A 15,220-nucleotide genomic window follows, 5' to 3' on the forward strand; every position below is an offset into this window, starting at 1 on the left:
GGAGCCCTCCAGTTAGCTGCCTTCTTCAAGAAAATCAATTCTTCTTGTTTCCCCACTTGAAGGCTAAAGCTAACCTTAATTAGTCGCAGATTTCTACCCTACCCCTATGTATAAATAGCTCACCTAGCCATTTTTCATCCCCAATTTCTATTCACCGAACTGTCTGCCAATTAAGTAGAAACAACAACAAAAAATATGTTTACTGCACATGATATCATCAGTGTGCAAACTTAAACTGGGATTTCACATCAACCCGTGCACCAGTCTTTAATTTTGAAGAATGCATGCCATATGATATCTTGAAAATTTCGAAATTCACAAAGAGAAACAACATGCAGATGGACCTATAGATTCCTGACCGTTTCTCCCTTCTAGTACATGATGGATTGCAGTTTAAGGCTTGCTTAAACTGGAGAATTTAAGAGCTTAGTCCAGAAGTAGCAAAGGAGCCTTCTCTGTTTTGTTGGAAATAAATCTACATCAAGAAAAAATATGGTATACATTTTTACCTAAAAAGGCAAGCATCTGGACCTACATGTATGCATGGCAAAATCTGAATCAACATCTGAAAAAATGCTGGGTGAAATGGATAATCTATTCATGTTATTACAGCTAATTTAAGCTGTAAGGGTAGGAAGTACAGATAAGTCAAAATATCCATACAAAGTTCTGTGTGAATGAATAACAAGAAAAATATCAGATTAAGCAAGGCATACATCTGAACCTCGAAGGGATATTTGACCATCATAATAATATAATCATGAGGTCTATTGCTTCTGGATAAGAAAATTGTGCTTATTTTTGCATGTGAGGTATATAGTAAGGTGTTTGACCGGATACTTACACAAGAAACATGCATGGTCATACAACAATAAAACCATGAAAAAACGAAATACTACCTCCGGTCGAAATTAATCGACACGAAACAGTACCAGCGTGTGTGTACTTGATGCCCGAGCTTGCGTCAATCTAATCCGACCGGAGGGAGTATTTCAGACATGACTCACAACCTACATGGGCATCAGGCAAAGGGAATAATTTGTCAAGCATAATATACACTCCTTTAATTTGTTTGATCATAAAAAATATCTGCCAACAAATATCAACTCTGGCGCTCTCACTTCCATAAGGTCCATGACAATCATGACTACATAATGGCAGCCAGCTTTATCAACATACTTGAGACTGGAAACTAATTACTGATACACATGATTGTGAACATAGGAACCACAAGAATCAATCCATCATTCAAACACAAAAAGTTTATAAGAAATCCAGAAGTGGCACTCACTTAATTTTGTAAGGCAACCTATCAGCTTTGTAGGCATAATCTCCTTGAGTTGCTCCTATACTTCATACTAACCATCTGTGTGAGAAGGGATAGGTCCTCAAACATGATTGCTCTGATATACACATCCGCTAGTTAGCAATTCATCAAACGCAAAAAAATGGTTAAAGGGATGTAACCATGTGCGTAATAAGAAACTAACAACATATACAGTGCACTTACACTTATATGATCAATTAGTATCTTAATTAAGCCACAACCTTAGGAGAAATAGTTTGTTGATAGTTTTGCAAAAAGTTGATTAGTCTAGAGAAACGAAGAAAATAAGATACGGAGTACCTAGAAACTTGGTTGGGAGGTTACTTAATTTTCTTGCGGGTAGTCAAGTCGTTTTCAACTTAATTAAGCCATGTGGATTCACGTGGGCATGAAAGGAAATGGATAAAGGAGCGACTGCGCCAAGTCGCGGGACAAGAAAAACAAGGAAACAAAGTTGAAAACGCGCGCATATATAGCTAACGTTGCTCGAAAAAGGAAAAAAAAGAAAAGCGGATTGGGGTGGGGTTCCTGGATTGATGGTTTGATCGGTAGCTGGAGACCGTTCCTCCTCGAGCGACCGCGTTCGGGGGAGCGTGCGTTCAGCCTAGCTTCCAGGCGACATGGTAATCAATTCGCTCCAGCCTTCACCGCACGCTCATGAGGGTCATACGCGCTTGCATGCGGTGGCTCCAGGCAGTCTGTACCGTGAGCTGGCTACTCCCTTTTTCCACGGGCTTTCTTGGGTTCACGGTTCTTTGCTTCTTTCTTCTTTTGTCCTTGGTTGAACCTAGACACCCTTCACTCCCCATTCCCTGTGCCGCCAACTCGCCATGGCATGTGAGCCGCCACCGCCGAAATCCCGACCAGCTGCTCTGACCACCATATCTGCCCTCGGCGACGACCTCCTTCGGGAGATATTCCTCCGCCTCCCCTCCCTCCCGACCCTCGTCCGCGCCGCCCTCGCCTGCCCCGCCTTCCTCCCGCGCCGTCCGTTCATCCCCCGCCTTCCGCCGCCGCTTCCGCGACCTCCACTCGCCCCCACTCCTCGGCCTATTCCTCGACTTCTTCGACTCCGACACCCCTGCCTTCCGCCCCGTCCGCCTGCGCTCCGACCCGGACCTCACCGCGGCCGTCCGTGGCGCCGATTTCCTCCTCACCCGCCTTCCCGACGACGAAGGCCCCGACCCCGAGTGGTCAATCAAGGACTGCCACGACGGGTACGTTGTTCTCATCAGCTATAACAGAGCCGATGGCTTGGCCGTCTACAACCCGCTGACGTGTGCCCTACATCTCTTCCCCACGCCGCCCGACGAGATCTGCGCAAACATGTGCACCGAGTACCATGTCCTCTCCTCGGAAGAGGACCAAGGCCCGTTCCGCGTTATCTGCGTCGGCAACGAAGACTACGGGGCGCAAGCCGCCATCCTCTCGTCAGAAACCAGAGAGTGGCAGATTTTCCCGTTGGTGTTCGCTCCAAACATGCGGCCCGTGTTGGAGCCTTTGGACGAGAAGTACACCCCCGACAACGGAAAGCTGGTGAATGGCTCCATCTACTGGGTAGCAGAGAGTCTAGCCACGGCGCGCGTGCTCAGCACCGCTACGATGCAGTTCTCTCGGATCAATCTACCTCACGTGGAAGGGCAAGAAGCACTTGTTGCCGGTGAGACTAGGGATGGGAAGCTCTGTGTCATCTGCACTCGTGAAACGCACCCTTGTTGTTTGGCTCGGGGAACCGATAATGATGGTTTGGAGAGGTGGATGTTGGACAAGATATTTCCGCTGGAGCAGGGCATTGATGGGCTCAGGGGCAGTTTCATGGATGATCATGTTATACTCAAGGTTATCGTGATTGAAAACGGCTTTGTGTACTTGTCTGCTTACTGTGAGGTGGATCTCAAGTTACCTGGCTGGTTCCTATCCTTTTGCCTGGAAACGGAGGAGCTCAATAAGCTCTTTCCGATCATTCACGACGATATGTATCCCTACATCATGGCATGGCCTCCTTCTTTGGTGCTCGACAAGGTGAACCCTTGACTCGAAACTTTGTTCATTGGTTGTCTTTTGTAGATATATACAAATCTCTCTCCTTTTATTGCCGCGTTATATCCAATGTTTAAAATAGCCGGCTACAGGATATAGCCGCGGCCTCCCAAAACAGCTATAACCCGGCTATAGCCTGGCTATAGCCGGCTATTTAAGGATTTTGACACCTTTTAGCGGGCTAATGCAGTTAGCCGCACCATGCAGGAAAGGCTATAGCGGGCTATAGCCCGGCTATAGCCGGCTATTTTAAACTATGGTTATATCTGATAAAAATCTTCTTACATGATAGTGGTACATGTTCGGTCGGAGTCAGCTCAATGTTGGAATTTACTTGTTTCTCGTGTAGCTTCAACAAATACCATTGATTACCTTTCTCTTCTATGCAAAAAATGGATTCAAGTATAACGTTAAGCTGCACATTAACCATGTAATCTCCACACTGTATCAGTAAAATAGACCGTGTACAAGATTGGTTGACAATTGATGTTGATTTTTTTCTCTAGAAGAAAACGTAAAGCTTGATGCACTTATGTACAATTTACATCTTCTATGCAATGGGGCTTCTGAGATCTTTGGACTGATAAGTACATTGTAAGATGTTGCCAAGTTGGCGCGGAATCTACAGAGCTCATTCAGATTTTTACTTGAGATGATGAAGCGAGCAGGACATGAAAACTGAGAACTAATGTTCTTATATGGATTGCTAAAAGAAAGTTCAATTCCATGTTAATATACTCCATCTGTTTCATAATTCTTGTTGTGATTGTAGTTCAAATTTTAAAACCAGAACAAGAATTATGGAAAGGAGGAACTAGTTGTTTTTTGCAACACCAGCTTATCTAAGGTGGCTGATTGCATCAGTCTCTGTTTTTGCAGCCCTGCAGCTCCAGTTAAAGTCTGAGCGAGCTACCAGAAACTACTGAAGTGAAGTGATATGTGTTCAATGTGCTGCATCATTCATATGCCTCCTGAGGAGCGGTAGAAGAAACATATTTTCAAGTTCTTTCAGGCTGCAATACTTGATAAAACTAGTGAAGTGATATTCTCACTGGGCTACATCATTCATATGCCTCCAGAGTCTCATGTGAAGAAGATTTGTTTGAGTTCTTTCATGCTACCGAGCTTGACTGCGGCAGACTGGGTTGATTCGTAGGAATAATATTAATTATTTAAAGAAATTTTAATGTACCTTGAAAATTTCCATATATCTGTAATGAAGTAATGAATGATCGCAAGCATTCGGGTTTATACAATTGCTCAATTTACCTGTTGGAGAAGTAGAAATCTGTTGTATTTGGAGGTCATGCAAACAGAAAAGAGTGATTTCTGTACTGAAAGTAGAAGTCTTAATGTAATCTGAAACCGAAAGTGGAAGCACCAGACATATTTCTTTCCTCCAGAGCCAACCAATTTTCTTGTTTGTGACATGACTTATTAGTTTCTCGACTTTGTACATATCACATGATTACTAGACAATGGAGGTAGCTGAAAGTATCTAAGTAATTGTAATTTACATTGTAATATGTTAACCAACAATCTGGAGCAGTTTCAGATTTGGGTGTTGGGCACATTTGATTACTAATGCATATATGATCATTCCAGCAGAAAGCTAAATCTCATGCTCCCCCTAAATAGTAAATTAAGATCCAACTTATCCACGTTTCCTGGTTGCATCAACATTTGTTTTGCAGCCAACCAATACAATTAAAGTTCCAATACTATTGAGGTGGTCTATGTGCTAAGTGAACTATATCATAGGCCTCCTGAGGCCTGGAGGAGAATCATGTGTTCCATTTAATTCAAGTTGCAAAAGTTCTTGCAATCTATGGAGCTACACTACGACCAGAGAGGCAAATCTGCAGGCTGGTCCAACGTGCTGTATAGTTTATCCACAAGCAGAATAATCTCTCCCATTTCCTCTTTTTTTTTTAAAAAAATGGGAGCATCGCCCTGTGAGGTGGAAACAAAATGTATAATTGAGGGAAGGAAATGATTGTCGATCACACTGAACCTGCATACTTGCATCTATTGACGTACCCCAAAAATATCATTGCTCATTTTTTCCGGAAAGTCCCGTCACCATGGAAGTGCATGTAAAACAACATGAATTATTTTTGTTTTGATAAAGATTTTGAGTACATATCAAGGTCTGCTAGTACACCTATCGCTCATCATCTCAAGTTATCAGCATTGCAATGTTCTAGTACTGATGAAGATTTTAAATACATGTCACGAGTTTCATGTTCTAGTGTTGTTGGTTCTTTGTTGTTCAGAAGATTATTCAAATTCATGCCACAAGAATGAATTTGTCTCAAGGTGAAGTTTGTCATATTATGATTTGAATTTATAAGAAGGCTAATTTCTGACGAGCAAAGCGATGCCTGTCGTCGGATAGGCTTGGACCGAAGCATGGAGGAGTCTAAAGTTATCCCACAACGTACCCAACAGATACGTCCGGCGGTGCAGGAAGAGAGGGTGGGCAAAGCCTTCCACGGTACGGACCGTCATCCCCACATATTTATATACCTCTTGCAAGCCATCAATTAGGATTAATAGCTTTATAAAATAACCCGCGGATTTTGTAAACACGGCGTGATAAGCATTGATTCAGCGCATCCAACAACTATATATGTCACTCCCACGTTTAAAGCTCGGGTCGGCATGTTCAGTCATTCATTTGGTGAGTCGGAACAGATAATCAACTATAGTACTACAAACTAATTCGAAGAAAAAAATAACAAACTTGGGGATGTTGCTCAGATGGTAGAGCGCTCGCTTAGCATGCGAGAGGCACGGGGATCGATACCCCGCATCTCCACTTTTTTCGATCTATACACCTCGCATCCGTTTCCTTCCCGTTTCTATTCTTTCTTTTTTTGGCGAGGAACCATTCCATTTTAAAACTGCATGTACCATCGTGGCTCCATATTTAGCCATAAACCCACACGCATGTCTATCTACTGACTGCTCTGTGACCAGCCGAGAGCGCGGTAGGAACAGCAGCCAGCGGTCGCCGCTTACTGCTGTAAGGTGAGCACAGATCAACGCATGAATTGTTCCTGCCGCTGCCTCCCGACTGATGCAGCACGATCGATCCTCACGTGGAGGCATCCAAATTGAGATTTCCAGCCAACCGTTGTGTTCCAGATTAAATATGCATAATCGAGAGGACAAACCCCTCTTACATGGGCTCACAATTTACCTACTTGTACGACAGCACAAAGTGCATATGAACTTCAACAGAGGACAAGCTTAGGGTATCTCCAGCGGTTCGCTATATTCCGGTCACAAAAAGTAACCATCTATATCTCTTTAAGTTGGGTCGTGGACACGAAATCGGTCTTCCAGCCACAATTGATCGACTGTTTGTGTCGGATAACCCATCTGCCCGACGCATTTTATGTTCGCAATTTTTTTCATTGATAGATAGAAACATTTACCATATGTTTTGGGACATAATTTGAAACAACGCAAAATGAGAAAACCTAACTACTGGGTTGTGTTGGCCCCTATCTTTTCGCTGCGAAGAAAGAACACCCAGTCACCCAAGCTAGATAAATTGTAGGGTTATATATGGTCCTTGCCTCTTCGTTGCGATATAACCCTACACTAGTCGCTTCAACTGACACTCGATATCTTAGCTGCAAAGAAAGAATGCCCTAGAACTCCGTCGACGTCGTCACTGTTGTCGTTGTTTTCGTCGGAGTCGTCCCTATGGTAGTGACTATGAAATGATGAGTCTTCGAACACTCTGACGCTCATGTCGCCTTCGTAGAAGAAGTGCAACAGGCATTCCGACCTCTAGGTGTTGAGCGAGGGCAAACTTCTCAAAGCACGCGTCCGTTTTGGTAAAAGCAGCATCCAACGGAGACACCCATACCCAAAAAGCCATCAGTATTATTGTCCTGGTTGTCCCAAAGCTGACCCAAATCTGGACGGCCTTTGCGTCTGCCCGGACAGTTTCGTGTGGCTCCAGGCGTCCGTTTCTATCCGCCTGACCCCACATATTCTCTCTCCTATGTCTCCTTTTTTACCCATGAATATGACCGGAATAGCCACCTGAGTTTGGCTGGCCTGGCCAACTGCCGCCGCCCACGTATGGCGTACCCCGGCGTCGACTCCTCCTTTTTTTCATCTCTACCGGAAGTTGCCGCTGCCAAAATGAGCTCCGGCGGCAAAGCTCGTCGACGGTGACGGGCAGGGCGACGACCAAGGGTGTGGGCGGAGCTGGCCGCGAGCACGGGCGCCGACCCCTCGCAACACCGCTGCGAGCACGGTCGCTGGCCGCGCAGGCACGGGCGCCGACCGCGCGAGCCACAGGCGTGGGCGGAGCTCGCCGCGAGCACGACCGCGGGAACGGACGCCGGCCGCTTGCCACGCCGCCGTGGGCACGGTCGCCGGCAGCGTGAGCCACGGGCGTGGGCGGAGCTCGCCGCAACGGGTGCGGGCACGGGCGTGGGCGGAGCTCGCCGCGACGAGCGTGGGCACGGGCGGGGCCGGACGCGTCGGCCACGGCCGGGGGCGGGGCAGCGCCGGCCGCGTCGGCCCTGGAGCTGGAACAGGCGGGGGCGGCACGAGCGGGCACATGCGGGCACGGCCGGCCACGGACGGGGGCGGGCACAGGCGGGAGCGACGCCGGCTGCACGAGCCACGGGTGGGGCGGAGCTGGCCGCGGGCGTGGCCTGCTGGGACGCGGCGAGCCGTGGCCGAGCGTGGCCTGCCGGTACGTTGCGAGCACGGGCGGGACGAGCCGTGGCGGGGCGGAGGTCGCCGGGGCGGGGGCAGAGGCCGCCGGGACGGGGCGGAGCTCGCCAGGCTGGTTCATGGCCAACTAGTACTGTAGAAAAGAGGAATAGTGATTTGAGTCTCCTGCGCGTTGGGGAACAAAAAAAAGCCACAGACATTTTCGTCTAGCCGCGTTTCCAGAGACCGATCCAAACAACCAAAAACGGACACTCCAACGCGTCCGTTTGGATAGGAGCATTTGCCGCATCTGATGTCTGCTCTGTGCTTGCTCGGTGCTGACAATAGAACAGGAGCCAGCGGTCGCCGCTTACTGCTGCAAGGTGAACATAGATCGACGCAACGACGCATGGATTGTTCCCCCAGCTGCTTCCCGACTGCTGCAGCACGATCCATCCTCACGCGAGAGCCTCCAAATTGAGATTTCCGGCCAACCATTGTCTCCCGGATAACATAAGGCGAATTTGCACCACTACCCTACTGAGAACAAATCTACATCTCGTTTCGAGACCGGTTACGGTGAAGAATTAGTCTGTTATTTGGTTGCCTGATTTGAAGTTTTTGACCCAGCAAAAACGTAAAGCTCAGTTTGTTTGGTTTCATACGAGCTCAGGTTTAGCCTCACCACTTATCTACATGGTGACCTTACCTCTCACCTTATGAGAATATTATCTGTTGTTGAATGCTTAAGCATTAAAGAGGAGTCCATTATCTGTTTTCTATGTTGTCCCGGTATGGATGTCCTCAAGTTGAGATCTATCAAAACTGACAAATCAAATGCGATCTATCTTCTTGGACCTTTGTACAGGTGGCATAGAGGTACCCCTTTGTGATACTTGGTTGAAACATATGTAATGCAATGATAATCCATGGAAATCCGAGCTAATTAGGACAAGGTGCGGGCACTATTGGTATTCGATACATGAGGTTTGCAACTTATAAGAGGTTTTATGCATAACACATATGAATTATTACTACCGTTGACAAAATTGTTTCCATGTTTTCAAAATAAAAAGCTCTAGCACATGAGTAATCCATGCTTCCCTCTGCGAAGGGTCTTTCTTTTACTTTATGTTGAGTCAGTTTACATACTTCTTTCTATCTTAGAAGCAAACACTTGTGTCAAGCTGTGTGCATTGATTCTTACATGTTTACTTATTGCACTTGTTATATTGCTTTATGTTGACAACTATCCATGAGATGCACATGTTACAAGTTGAAAGCAATTGCTGAAACTTAATTATCCTTTGTGTTGCTTCAAAACCTTCTATTAAGAATCTATTGCTTTATGAGTTAACTCTTATGCAAGACTTATTGATGCTTGTCTTGAAAGTACTATTCATGAAAAGTCTTTGCTATATGATTCAGTTGTTTAGTCATCATCTAGACCATTGCTTCGAATCACTTCATTCATTTCATATGCTTTACAATAGTATTGATCAAGATTATGATAGTAGCATGTCACTTCAGAAATTATCCTTGTTATCGTTTACCGATTCGAGGACGAGTAGGAACTAAGCTTGGGAATGCTTGATACGTCTTAAACGTATCTATAATTTCTTATGTTCCGTGCTAGTTTTATGACAATACTCACATGTTTTATATACACTTTATATCATTTTGATATATTTTCCGGCACTAACCTATTAACAAGATGCCGAAGCGCCAGTCCTGTTTTCTGCTGTTTTTGGTTTCAGAAATCCTACACAGGAAATATTCTCGGAATTGGACGAAACAAAAGCCCACGGTCTTATTTTGCACGGAGCCTTCCAGAAGTCCGAAGAGGAGACGAAGAGGGGCGACGGGTGGCCGCGCCGCCCTATGGGGTGGGCCCCTCGAGCGTCCCCCGAATCTGCCCCTTCGCCTATTTATTCTCTCTGTCGCGAAAACCCTAACACCGAGAGCCACGATACGAGAAAAGTTACTGTGACACCGCCGCCGCCAATCCCATCTCGGGGGATTCAGGAGATCGCCTCCGGCACCCTGCCGGAGATGGAAATCATCACCGGAGGACTCCACATCATCATTCCCGCCTCTTGATTGATGCGTGAGTAGTTCATCCTTGGACTATGGGTCCATAGCAGTAGCTAGATGGTTGTCTTCTCCTCTTGTGCTATCATGTATAGATTTTGTGAGCTGCCTATCATGATCAAGATCATCTATTTGTAATGCTACATGTTGTGTTTGTTGGGATCCGATGAATATGGAATACTATGTCAAGTTGATTAATTGATCTATCATATATATGTGTTGTTTATGTTCTTGCATGCTCTCCGTTGCTAGTAGAGGCTCTGGCCAAGTTGATACTTGTAACTCCAAGAGGTAGTATTTATGCTCGATAGTGGGTTCATGCCTCCATTGAATCTGGGACAGTGACAGAAAGTTCTAAGGTTATGGATGTGATGTTGCCACTAGGGATAAAACATTGATGCTTTGTCTAAGGATATTTGTGTTGATTATATTACGCACAATACTTAATGCAATTGTCTGTTGTTTGCAACTTAATACTGGAAGGGGTGCGGATGTTAACCCGAAGGTGGACTTTTTAGGCATAGATGCATGCTGGATAGCGGTCTATGTTCTTTGTCATAATGCCCTAAGTAAATCTCATAGTAGTCATCATGATATGTATGTGCATTGTTATGCCCTCTCTATTTGTCAATTGCCCCAACTGCAATTTGTTCACCCATCATGCTATTTATCTTATTGGAGAGACACCACTAGTGAACTGTGGACCCCGGTCCATTCTTTTACATCTGAAATACAATCTACTGCAATCTCTGCTCTTTGTTGTTCTTCGCAAACAAACATCATTCTCCACACCATACGTTTAATCCTTTGTTTACAGCAAGCCGGTGAGATTGACAACCTCACTATTAAGTTGGGGCAAAGTATTGTGATTGTGTTGTGCAGGTTCCACGTTGGCGCCGGAATCCCTGGTGTTGCCCCGCACTACATTCCTCCACCAACAATCTTCACGTGGCCTTCATCTCCTACTGGTTCGATAACCTTGGTTTCTTTCTGAGGGAAAACTTACTGTTGTGCGCATCACACCTTCCTCTTGGGGTTCCCAACGGACGTGTGCATCACGCGCCATCAATGCCTACGGCATAACTCTACTCCTCCGCCTCCACTTCATCGGTTCCTTAGACTATCCCATAGTCCATGACTTCTACACCCCCGGACAAGTCTGGCTCCTCGTAGACCAAGTCATATTTGCCTTTTGGTGCTCCCGTGCAGGCATCCTCTTCGGATTCACGGTCTAGCAAGGGTTTAGAAAAAAGTGAGTATAGAGGTACTTAAAAAGTTCAAAAGAAAAGGTGTTTGATGCACTAGCTATGACCATTGATCAGAAGATCTCAGGTCAATGCATGTTTCGCAAACATTTCTTCAAAAGGTTTATTTTATTCGGAAAACTATGCCTGCCATTCTTCACAGGTTGATCAGAACTTCACGGAATTCCTTTCCTGCCGCGTTCGTAGTTCCCTTTCCGGAACAGGGAGTGACAAGCCACAATTTGATACACTCTGCAGAGGTGCATTACTTTTCCCATAAGAGAACTTATCCTTGTTTCCAACCGGGCGTACTTTCCCGTCTACACTTCCTTGGTGTGAGGCCTAGTATAAGAACCAAACCAATCACTGCCTTCTCCACGACCCTGCATACCCACCCTTTTGTCCGTACACACATCTCCGGTAGACATCTTCCGATCATACGGCTTTACCCATGATATGTTATGGAAAATCCATCATAGACGGTAGAGCACCCTTCATCCACACGGATGGGGAGATTAAGTCCATCCCAACCTACTAAGTGTTCTCCAAACACATAGCTAGGCTCTATCATGTCCGTTGAAAGTAGAAGGGAAAATATACAAGTGACTTTCCCGGAGCCATTATAGATCTTATGGTTAACGTGATATGTACGGCGCTTGAATCACTAGACGGCATTGGTGATTAGTCCTAGATGAGTAGAACCCTTGCAATGGAACCTCCACCATCAACACATACCATGGTTCCATTGCCCACCACATAGTCATATTCATAATTGGAAAAGTAACATTTCATTTTCAATGCAGGAGTGATAAGTATATTGCTTTGCGAGTAAATTGCTAGAAAATAATCAACATGGCATGAGCAAGAATGAACTTGCCCGGAGACTGCGAGATAGTGCAGTTCGTGGGTTTGAATGGAACCTGGACCTCGGGTTCTGAAAAGTTCAAATGATGCATGCATGGCGGATTTCTTTTGGTTGAATCCCTTTTCCCCAGAATGTTAATATAAATTCTTAAATTTATTGAATATCGAAGCTTTATTTGAATACTAATTCCTTTTACTAATAATTTATCATGATTTAATAATTTATTCAATAAGGATTTTCTTTTAGAAATAAATACTTGAGATAATAGAATTTATCTTTTTGAAACTATTTGAGTTAACAATTATTTAAGAAAGTTTGAAATTTCCTTGATTTTATTTTCAAGAAAATATTTTAAATTTAAATTTCAACTTTGAATTCATTTGAAATTTCTTTAACCAAAAATTATATTTTTTTATTTTATTTTATATTTTATTTTGGTTAAGAAATATTTTTTATGTATCATTCATATTTTTCTTGAATTTTTGGAATTCATTTGGATTTATTTGAAATTTTCAAAGTGAAAAGGGTTTAAATCTGATGGTGAAATGACCAAACTGCCCATGGTCCCACTGGTCAACCACCAGTGGCTGAACCAGACTGGGCCGGCCCAAACCGACCGAGTCGGTCCATTCCCTTGCTTTCTCTCACGCGAACCCTAACCCTAGCTCTCTCGCTACGCGACTGGCGATTCGCGTCGCCGCCGCCTTCGCCTCCTTGCTACGGCCAAATCCGGCTGCCCCTGACCTCGCCGTTGGTCGCAAACGCCTCCTCTCGCGACGCTCTACGTACCCTTCTGTCCGCGTCGATCTGACGCACGACGCCTCCTTCTCTAGATCGCCTCCCCTCTACATCTAGGATTCCATCGCCCTGGTGATGTTCTTCATCGATCCGTGGTTCCAGATGAAGTGGTGCAGTCGCTGTCGACGTGCTGGCTACCTGGAGCTTGGCTCGGCGCAGGTGGTGCTGTGGCGCCACTTGTGCCGTCGTCTCCAGGCCTGCTGGTGCCTGTGATGATGATGGAGCTCGTCGGCGTAACGCCGGTGTCTTCCCTGGGATTGCTCCTGTGCTCCTCCTGCTTCTTGATGATCAAGAGATCATGCACGAATGCTCTTCTTGCAATGCTGCTACGAATTCCCTTCTCTGGCTAGCCTAGCTGCTATGGAATGCTTGCAGTACCAATCCCTGTTGGTATTTCTATGGTTCGAGAGATGGTTTTGAGCTTGCTCAAATGTTCATCTCCATTACTTGCTTGGTTGGTTGCTATGTATCTCTTCTCTGCAGCCAAGTGAAGCTATCTATTTCGATTGTCTTGCTATGGTTACTGAATCCTTGCAAATCCTTGGTTCTGGGCACTGGGTGATTCCATCATCACCTGTGCCTAGTTCTAATTGATGTCTAGACAATTTTTAATTAACTGCTATTACCTTTTAGGTGCACATGGGTTGAATTATGGTTCCATTGCTTGCAGTTGTTCCCTGTCAAGCACTGTATGAAAGCCTTGGTTGCTTTATTGAAGCTTTGGCTTCAGTAAAGTATCATGTGCAGAGTCATGCTTGCTTGTTGCTTGATCATTTGGTGCTATGCTTATTACTAATGGAGCTATAGTTGCTTACTGTGTAAGGATAATCACTGGATTTATACATTGATGAACTGTGTATTGGTAACAATTCAATTTGTTTTAATAAACTGAATGAATACCAACTATTGTTGGATATTTGTTCATCACAATTTGAATCTTTCCAGATAATTATGATTGATGCTCTTCATTGACTGGTTAAGTTTGATGTGACCTCAGTAGCTATTGCTCATGTCACTGGTTGCTCACCTTGATGGATAATTTGTGGGTTTTTGATAAAAGAGAGATCCTCTCAGTAGGGCATCATGTATGTGAATGCCACTTTGAGTGCTTTATGAAAAAATGGGAATTCCTGATGGTTTAAAGGACTAGGTGGTGCTAGGTGATGCAGTTGGTGGTCAAATCCTTGTGTGTATCTAGTTAGCTTGGATATGCTATGTTTTCTTCCTATTTTGCATATCTATCACTTACTGGATTCATCAGGTTCTTGGTTTTGCCACTCTATTGCCAGCATCACTTGGTTACTACCAAGTGATGATTAATCCCTATGGAGCATCTGCTCCAGGTTGTGATGTGAGCATGCTAATGAATGGATTGGATCCTCTTCAGGTATCAAGTATGCCTTGTTCCAACTCCTAGACAAAATATTTTGTTGGTGTAGAGGTTTTTTGCTAGTTGATCTTGATCAGCTTGCCCTTCTCCTCCAAGGTCCTGGTTGGTACTTGATTTATGTCACCATGGTTTATGTATTAGTGGTTTTTGGTGGATGAACTAGATGAACTGAATGTGTTGTATCTGATGCTGTTGAGTTCCTGGATGGTTTACCCTTATCTTCATTGTGCATTATATAGCAAGCTCTGGTGGCTTGCTTGGTCGATCGCAAGGGCATGGCTTGTGCTGGTGTGTCTTCACCCCCTTTCACCCTTGTGGTGAGTCACCCGTGAATGAATTGTGTGGGCAGATTCATTGGATTGGCTTGGGACTTGATCCCCGCTCGATGTTTATCTCCACCAATTTACTTATTTTGCTGACCAAGTGCCATTGCCACTTGTTCAAACCCAAACTTGGTTCTTTCTTTGTTGTTTATGCAGGTTCAAGGTAGAGCAAGGTTTGGAATAGAACAAGTGAAGATTTGAGAATTTTTAGTGTAGGAAAATTATTATTCCAATGTAATTTTCATTTCTTTCTTATTACATAATTGTTTGAGATTAATGTCTTTGTAGTATTCTGGAATTTATGTAAAGACAACGTATATGTGTGTTGATATCAATAAAGCTCAAAGTTTCCCTATGAGCACTTCGTATAGATGATCATCTAAATTTGGATAATGTTGTATGAATTATATGTGTATGAATTATAAAATATGAGTTCAATTATATTATGGCTTCTTA

The 15,220-nt window shown here is 44.6% G+C and overlaps 1 non-coding gene across 1 annotated transcript; it reads left to right on the forward strand.

The window, feature by feature from the left end:
* The first annotated feature begins 6,115 nt into the window (after positions 1 to 6,115).
* On the forward strand, positions 6,116 to 6,188 carry TRNAA-AGC. The gene has a single exon. It is a non-coding gene; the product is annotated as a tRNA-Ala (tRNA).
* The last annotated feature ends 9,032 nt before the right edge of the window (positions 6,189 to 15,220 follow it).

This window comes from Lolium rigidum, chromosome 4, assembly GCF_022539505.1.
Source record: "Lolium rigidum isolate FL_2022 chromosome 4, APGP_CSIRO_Lrig_0.1, whole genome shotgun sequence".
NCBI lineage: Eukaryota > Viridiplantae > Streptophyta > Magnoliopsida > Poales > Poaceae > Lolium > Lolium rigidum.